We start from the raw sequence: 8,833 nt of genomic DNA, 5'->3' as shown, positions 1-8,833 counted from the left end.
AACTTCAGACAAAAGAAATGAAAACAACCAGGCTGGCTGGAAAATAAAAGACAGCAGCGCTGAAAGGGGGACAAAAGGAAATCAGACAATAGGGTGTTGGACAAAGGCAATAAAGCCAAAGGAAGTGTGACAGGCGAACAATGCGGGGCCGCGGGCTTCTGATCCCCGGCCGGCTCCGCGCCCCCCCGCGCCCCGCCCGGGCCGGGGTCTTGGGGGGTTCTCCTCCGGGCACCCTCAGGGTGCTGCCCACGCGGCCCAGCTTCCCGGCGGCACCGGGGGGCCCCAGCGCCCGCCGCCCCCCAGAGCTCGGTCCCGCTGTGGACCACCCTCCCCCCGCCCCCGCCGCGGAAGGCCGAGGCAGAGGAGGTGATGCTCGGTCCTAAGGAACCCCAGGGCCGGGCGGGCCGGGTCCCCCGCCACCCCCTGCTGAGCACCTGAACCGCGGCGGGTCCCGGTGGAAACATGCAGAGTACAAACTACACCCTCGTTTTGGAAGGGCTAGGACGAAAACATAATGTAAAATAGCTCATTGGTTATTGATTACTCGTTCAAATATAAGTTTGGACACTTTGGGGTTAAATAAAACACATCGTTAAAATTCGTTTCACCTGTTTCTTTTTGCACTTCTTATTGTAGCTAGGGAAAACGTGTGTAAGTGTAGCTCACATTGTTTCTGTTGGACCCTGCTGCACTAACAGCTCTTCCCTTTGACCTTGATGGCCTTTTCTACCCACTCTTAACTCCCAAGAGTACACCCAACTGGGTACTGGGATTATTTTTGTTTTGGGTGGGGGGTGCTCCCAACAGTCCGTCCCAGCTTCTGACACAGAGCCTGGTAACAAAGAAAATGGCTCTTGGCGACCAGTCAAGCTAGCTTGGAGGTGTCAGTCTGTTCACCAGGGCATGGTACTCCCCCTCCCCAACCCCCCATTACCTGCCAGATCCTGCTAGCAGCCCAGAAAAGGGCTCTTCATTTCCACAGGCGTCTGTCTCCACTGCAGGCACTGGCCCCGGCTCTCCATTGGTCCCCTCCATGGATTCATTGGTTTATGGAGAAGCAACAGTCCAGGGCTGATTCAGAGTGCAGCCTTTGGGGTTTAACAATCTGGATTCAAATCTCGGCCCTGCCACCAACTGACTTGTGTTACCGTGGGAATCTAACGAACTCTGAGCCTCCGCCTCCTAATCCATATAATGGGTTAATAATCCATCTCTCACAGGTGTCCATGGACATTAAATAATACAGGGTGAGCATCCATTAGGTGCCATATAGCCCAGGATGCTCCTAGAGCCAGGTGGTTGAGAGAGAAGGCTCTGGGGCAGACACACCTGAGTCCATTTGAATCCTAAATTTGCTTAATTGATTGCTGTGTAACCACGGGCACTTGACATAACCTCTCTAAATCTCAATTTCCTCCTCAGTGAAATGGGAACAAAACTCCCAACATGAAGAGATTGAAGTGAAAGCCGCTCAGTTGTGTCCGACCTTGCAACCCTGCAAGGGAAGGCAGAGCAGCAGTGCTGTTCTGTGTTGAAACCCCATGGACTGTAGTCCGTGGAATTGTCCAGGCCAGGACTCTGGAGTGGGTAGCCCTTCCCTTCTTCAGGGGATCTTCCCAACCCACAGATCGAACCTAGGTCTCCTGCATTGCAGGCAGATCCTTCACCAGCTGAGCCACAAGAGAAGACCAAAGCTGAAGAGATTAGCCTTCCATTAACACTCCAGACCCTGTAAGATGTGCCTGTTTTACATTCTCTTGGCACCCTGAACTTGCGACTTCAAAGTACTTTTCACAGTTGGGAATGATACCTTCACATGTTTTATTTCTGACTGGCCCAGTAGCCTGAGAACCCATCCAACCCCACACTGTGAAAATAAGCTTAGTTTTGCTCATCAGTATAGCCGCAGTCTAGCACAGTGCCTGGTACATATAGGTGCTCAACAAACATTTGTACAACACTCAGAGTATAATACAGCTCAGCAGCATAGGACAAGGCAGATCTGAATGCCTAAGTGACAACTACTATACTCATCATCATCAGATGGATGCTGCTGTCTGGGGCTAATTTCCCACACCCCCACCTCCCACAGCCAGTTATCCTCAGCTGCATCTTTCTTGCTGCTAAGCTCTTCCTGTGAATGACCCCAATCCCCTAGTAGTAGCAAGGCAAGTCCACTTCCTTTTGTTCTTACCTTGGGACAGTAAGAAACATTTTCCAAACATTATGAATTTAAAGACCCCGTGGAGTCTTCCCTTAAGTCTTTTCCAGAGACTTAAAAAAAAAAAATTCCCTTATTACCCCTTCCCTACAAAGCATGCTCCATGCTTCAATCATATATACATGATTTTTCAGGAGGTTTTAAGGTCAGCGGTCACAGCCTCCCCTCTCCCCAGATGCCCAGAAGTCAGACTCTTCTGGTGCTCAGGAGATGTGGATTACTGGCCTCCCCCAGTTCCCACCCAGGTCCTGGTCAGAGGCCACCCTGGTAGGGCTCTCACTAGGGTAGAAGCGCTTCTGTGTTCCCAATCTCCTCCTTCTCGCCCAGTCTTACTCATATTTTATAAATGGAGAAACTGAGGCCCAGAAAGGTCAGGTTCACCTGGCTTGTTTGGGCATACTGATTTAGGAATACAGTCAGAGGACCTTCAACCAGCTGGGGCATGGAGCAGCATTCCTGCTCTGCCTTCCCTTCCCTTCCGGGGAACCTACCCCACAGGCCCTCCGCCACCTTCTCCTGGGTTTAACCTCACCTGAGCATCTTGAGAAGTGAAGGCCCCTAGGGGGAGAGGGCTCCGGCCAGCCCCACCCTGGATGCCGCAGAGTCTTGAGTCTCTGAGCTGACTCCAAATCCCGCGCCCAGGACAAGGCAGCGGATGCCTGCCCCCCACAGAGGGATGAGGGCGCAGAGCCCAGTTCTGGAGTCTGCAACCAGGCACACTCCAGGGGCTAAGCTCCTCTTTCTCCTGCCTACAGTCAACCCTCTCCCAGCCCCTCTGACCCCCTCCCACCCTAGGCACACAAAAACTAAGCCCCTTTCTACCCCCAAACAAATCACCAGCCACTTCCTCTCCCAATCAGACAACAACCAGCCCAGCCAGATTGGAATCAAAGGACTTTTTACTCTCAGACCTTCCTCCCTCCATAACAACAGCCCTCCCCTCCCCACATCTAGATACAGATAAAGATAGAGATAAATTCCAGTCATCGGAGCATGACGGGTGACTCAGACCCAGGGCTACAGGAAGGCAGACCCTCCTAGGAGGGTCAGTGACGACACTTCCCCGCTGGGCACACACCTGACCCTCTACTGAGACCCCCGCCCCTGCGTGGGTGGTGCAGAGGGCACTGCCAGGGAGGAAGCATGTGGCCGGGAGTGGCAGGGCCAGGGGAACAGGTCCCAGAGGAACATCACTTCCTTTCAGGGCCCCTGAGAGTTGAGAGCCCTGGGCAGCCCTGAACAATGGCCCGAGGCGTGGGTGCCCAGCACGGTGCCCAGTGCCACATCCTGCCATTCTTCTCCCAGGCCGCACCCTGCCACCCTTCCTGGCTACGCCCGATCCTATCTCTGCTGTTTACTCAGAGCTGGGGGCTGGGCTGGCCACAGGCTTGAAACAAAGCTTTCCTGCGAGGCTCTCCCTCTCTTCGGCCTCTGTGGGCCCTGGGGGTCAACAGGTCCATGGTGTGGCCCTGTCTAGCCCAGACCAGGTGGAGACAATGGCCTATACCCCCCGTCCCTGGGCTGTTTCTGAGCTGACCAAGGTAATACATCACCTAGCAGAGCAGCCAAGACTAGCTAGACTGAGGCGCGCCGAGCCCCCAGGAGCCCCTGTCCTAGCCTGTAAGAGGAGTCAGCCCCCTACATCACCGGCACAGAAATCCAGCTCCAGACGGAGCTTTGGCATCTGCCAAGATTCAGCTGACCCCCAAAGGACTTAAAAGGCTGGGAGAAATGGGCGGTGCCGTTCCCACCCAGAGCCTCGTCTGAGTCCTGAGTCTCCTCTTCAGAGACAGAAGAGGCAGCGTGAAAGGGCCGCTGAGATTCCCAGGAGGAAGGGGCTGCCCCACCGACCTGGGTAAAGCCAAGGAAGTAGACAGTGTTTCCTGGAGGCCCTCATCTGGGGCCCTCCTGCTTCGGGACCTGAGGCTGTCTCCAGCCCCTCCCGAGCCCCATCAGCAGCTGGGCCACAGGGCTGGGGCAGCTGCAGCGCTGATCTCTGCTCCCAGCACCAGGTCCAGGCCCCCCGTCTGGATGAGGGCGCGCGCGTCTCCTCCTTCGCACAAGCAGGGTCCCGTCCAGGGCCTGCGTGCGGTCCGGGCCGACCAGCCTCAGCAGAGACCTGTCTTGTGGGGTAGCCCCAAGTGTTAACCACGGGGAGAGGAGGAAAAAGAGCAAGCCGTGCCAGAACACCACCCGGCTGAGGGCACTGGGCAAGCCCTCACCTCTCCTTCTCCTGACCCACCCAAGGCCCAGTGGAGGCATCTGAACTCAGCCAGCACTAATGCCCAGACCCATGTCTTCTCATCTGCTGGCTGTGCCCTGGCTCCCTCTAACCCAGGTAACAGGATCCGGTCCAGCAAAGATCAAGCCACCACTGTCTTTGCCACTTACAAGATTCCAGTTGTTTCTTGAGTCATGGCCAAGGAAGAATTAATCAAAAAACCCCAAAGTCACTTTGAAAACTTGGGGGGAAGATTCAGTCTCTCAAAACTTTAGTTTCTTCACACGTAAAACAGAGATTCCAATACCTACTTTGTAATTAGAAGGTAATCATAAGCTTAGAGAATCTGGTACAGAATATATGTCCAGGGAAGTGTTGACAGGATACCGTCTTGACCCAGAAAGTTGGCATACAAATAATCAGAAAATACACGTGGCCTCATCCTCTCCTCCCTGGGATGTACCTCCTTGTAAAAAACTGAAAGTTGCTCAGTCTCCTTGCAACCCTGTGGACAATATAACCCAACAGGCTCCTCTGTCCATGGGATTCTCCAGGCAAGAGTACTGAAGCGGGTTGCCATTTCCTTCTCCAGGGGATCTTCCCAACCCAGGGATCGAACCAGAGTCTCCTGCATTGCAGGCTGATTCTTTACCATTTGAGCCACCAGGGAAGCCCCTCTACCTCCCTAAGGCTCCATAAAAAGATATAATTTGAGAAAAGGTTCGGGGGCTTCCAGAGGGATTTGCACACCCCGCTTCTCGGCTTGGGCAGACAACGGAGGGACAGAGTGGCTGGCAGCACTGCAGTCGGCGGCCGGGGCCCGTGAGCTGCACTGGGATGCACTGGTCTCACCTTTGGGCGCCCTGCTCAGGTCTGTGGCTTTCCCCACCCCAGGGTTTCTGGGTGGGACCCCACCTGCGCCTTGAGAAAACCTAATCGCCATCATCTCCCCAAAGACAAGCTCATCATCGGAAACCCCGACTGAGCAGCCAGCGTTCATTCTTCCAGTGAACAAAGTGTTCCGTTCTATTTCTCTGCAAAGGCCATGTTTCCTCTCCCATTATCTACTCCATCGGCCCACCGGCAGCCAACACTGCTGCGGAAGATTTCTCCTGTCTGTCATGTTCATGGTCCCCTTTATATTTGTGAATTGTTGCTTTTTCTTGGCTTTGGCTCCTTCTCAAAAGGGCAGGGGAGCAAGGGGAGGAGAACAGCTTCAAGTGTCCGATTTAATGCTCATCAAGCAATCTCCAAAGCAGCCAGCCTGCACCCCAGTCCGCCTGGGACCCCAACTTCGAGCACCAGCACCCTTTGGAAACTGAGCAGGACCATTTCAACTAAGAAAAGAGAGAAATCTGGCAAAGCGGTGGGATGAGATAGGAATCTTGACATCTGGAGCCCGAGTTGGTAATAACAATAGTGGGGACATTCACATTCAAAGTATTTAACAACTGAATGATGGGCACTAACCTGTGAGATGGGACTCCTGGGACAGTCAGATGAGTTGGCGGGTGCCCCCCACACATAACTGGTTGCCACTCCAATGTGCACCCCTCTGATCATAGTTAACATTTCCTAAGTATTTACTATGTGCTGAGTATTCTTTTAGTCACTTTTATTTATAGCAATTTATTTCATTTTCACAATAACCATCTGAGATAGTTGGTATTATGATCTCCATTTTACAGATGGAGAAACTGAGGCACAGAGGTGGTTTGGGTCCAGGAGGTCTAGCATCAGAATCTTCCTCTCAACCAGACAACAGGAATCAGGCACACAGTAAGCCAGGGGCCATCAGTAGGCATTAACTAGCTCTTTTAATACTTTCCTGAGCCCTGTGAAATAGTTACTATTATCATCTCTGTTTTAACTACTGAGGACACAAAGCCTTAAGGAGGCTGCCAAAGCTCATGGCCAGTGAGTGGTGAGCAAAACACTGGCCCAGAGACTGGCTGTCGAGTACTTTCTTTAAAGCGCTGGATTATGCTGGTTTCTCTCCCATGTGTTCGAGGTCCTAAGAGCCATGGGAAATCACCCACTGGAGGCTGAGTCGCCCGCCCCTCGACCCTAACCTCTGCAGGGCCACTGCTGCTCTCATGACGGGGGTCAAGGGGTCCAGGCAGGTCCCAGCTCAGCTGAAGTGAGAAAAGTCAAAGGCAAATGCCACATGCAGACATCAAATGATTCAAAACCAGGGTCCTAATGTCATGAGTTCAGGGCGGCATCGGAGGGCGCAGAGATGCCCCCGTCCCTGACCTCCCCCAGCGATCACCTCGCCGGGGTCCTGACCTTCCTTCCTTGCCCTCTGTCCCCACACCTCCACACCTTAGCGTCCCACCATCAGCCTGAGCAGAGCTGTATGCTTCACAGACCACTCAACACATGTGCCAAATGAAGAGCGGCCATCATCTTATTATCAATCTTTTTTCTGACTATAAAAGGAATATGTACTCAATGTACAATAGATAATCTGAAAAATTTAGAATAACATAAAGACAAAAAAATTAAAGTCACCCACTTCACATTAATCCAGAGGTGGCAGCAGCTGATAACGCTTGGGCATATTTCCATTAAATCTTTTTCCTGTGTCTAGTTTTCTTTTTCATCATTAAGCTCATAAAGAAGTTTTACACTATTCCCCTCCATATACACGTAATATCAGAGGAAGCTTTCCTGTTACTAAAAACTGGAAATTATTGAAAATTCTTCAGGGAATTCCATGGTAGTCCAGTGGTTAGGACTCTGCGCTTTCACTGTGAGGGCCTGCCTTGGATCCCTGGTTGGGGAACTAAAATCCCACAAGCCATGCATTGTAGCAAAACAGAAAGAAAATTCGTTATGAAGTCAGTTGTAATTGTTGCACATCTCTGCAGTGGCTGTACCGTAATTTACCCAATGCCCAGGGTTAAAACAATCCAACTCTTTAAATCTCAATATCACTGAAAGCCCCTTCTCCCCCTGAAGGTCATTCACCCTCCAGACACTTTTGATGGGCCAAGGCTGTTCTGCTCCTGTGACAGAAGGCAGGGAAAGGGCCCTGACAATCGCCAGGAAGAGCAAGGTAGGAGAAGGGCCTCACCTGCTTCCTCTTTTTCTTTACTTTTCTTTTTTTCCTGAAGTCTAGTTGACTTGCAATGTTGTGTTAGCTCCCGGTGTTCAGCAACGTGATTCAGTTACACATATACATTCTTTTTCAGATTCTTTTCCCTTATAGGTTATTACAAAATACTGAGAAGAGTTCTCTGTGGTACACAGTAGGTTCTTACTGGCTTTATTTTATATACAGTTGAGTGTATCCGTTAATCCCAACCTCCTAATCTATAAACCCTCCCCTCGTCTGCCTCCTCTTGAGGAGCAGAAGTACAGGATGGAGGCTGTGACACAGACCCAGAAACATGGGCCCGGGCCTAGCTGCTCTGCAATGCGGAGGACATGTCTTAGTACTTCCTGGGGCCTGACTTCCCCTTCAAAAGATGGAGAATCGCAGTGAGATGCCATGTCACACCCATTATGATGGCTACTATTTTAAAAAAAAAGAAAAAAAAATGTTGGCAAGGATGCAGACAATTTCTGGTGGGAATGTAAAATTTTACAGCTGCTATGGAAAACAGTACGGTGGTTTCTTAAGAGCTGAAGCATAGAATAACCATACGATCCAGCAATTCTCCTTCTGGGTGTATAACCAAAGGATGTGAGACAGGGCCGCGAAGGGACGCTGCTCACCCGTGCTTTTACAACACTATTCGTAACAGCCAAAAGGTGGAAACAACCCAAGTGTCTGTGGAAGAGTGAATGGATACAATAAAACGTGGCATAGATAAGAACAGAATATCATCATCCTTAAAAAGGAGATCTGACACATGCTACAATGCGGAGGAAACTTGAAAATGTTAAATGTAATAAGCCTAAGTGAAATACAAAACGACTAATATTTCTTGATTCTGCTTGTATGAGGTACTTACAATAGTAAATTTACAGAGACAGAAAGTAAAATAGAGGTTATTAGGGGCTGGGGAGAGGGGCTAAGGGGGAGTTATTATTTAACAAGTACAGAGTTTTAGTTTGGTGGAGGCAAACTTCTGGAGATAGACAGCAGGGGCAGTTGCACAATGCAAATGTACTTAATGCTTCCAAACTATGCAATTAAAAACTATTAAAACGGTCAATTTCATTAATATGTAAGTTACCACACACACAAAAAAAGATGGAGAACATGAAACTGCTAATAATTTACAGTTTCATGGCACCTTTAATCTTGCAGACAGGCATAAAACAGACTTACGGACTGGGGACTCGGGTCTGGCCAGGTATCGGGGCTGTGCAGCCTGGAGACCAGCTGCCTCGGAGAGCCCCTCGCGCGCAAAGCCATCATTAACATCATTAATTGAAGT

At 50.9% G+C, this 8,833-nt stretch overlaps 1 protein-coding gene across 1 annotated transcript in view; it reads right to left on the bottom strand.

Annotated features, from left to right (window-relative positions):
* Positions 1–8,833, bottom strand: part of SOX13 (SRY (sex determining region Y)-box 13) — a 29,031-nt gene that overhangs the window by 13,587 nt on the left and 6,611 nt on the right. The window lies entirely within an intron of this gene.

This window comes from Bison bison, unplaced genomic scaffold (genome assembly GCF_000754665.1).
Source record: "Bison bison bison isolate TAMUID 2011002044 unplaced genomic scaffold, Bison_UMD1.0 scf7180017864338, whole genome shotgun sequence".
Classification (NCBI taxonomy): Eukaryota; Metazoa; Chordata; class Mammalia; order Artiodactyla; family Bovidae; genus Bison; species Bison bison.
Note: the sequence above shows the minus strand (reverse complement) of the source record. Positions and strands in the feature narration are given on the sequence as shown.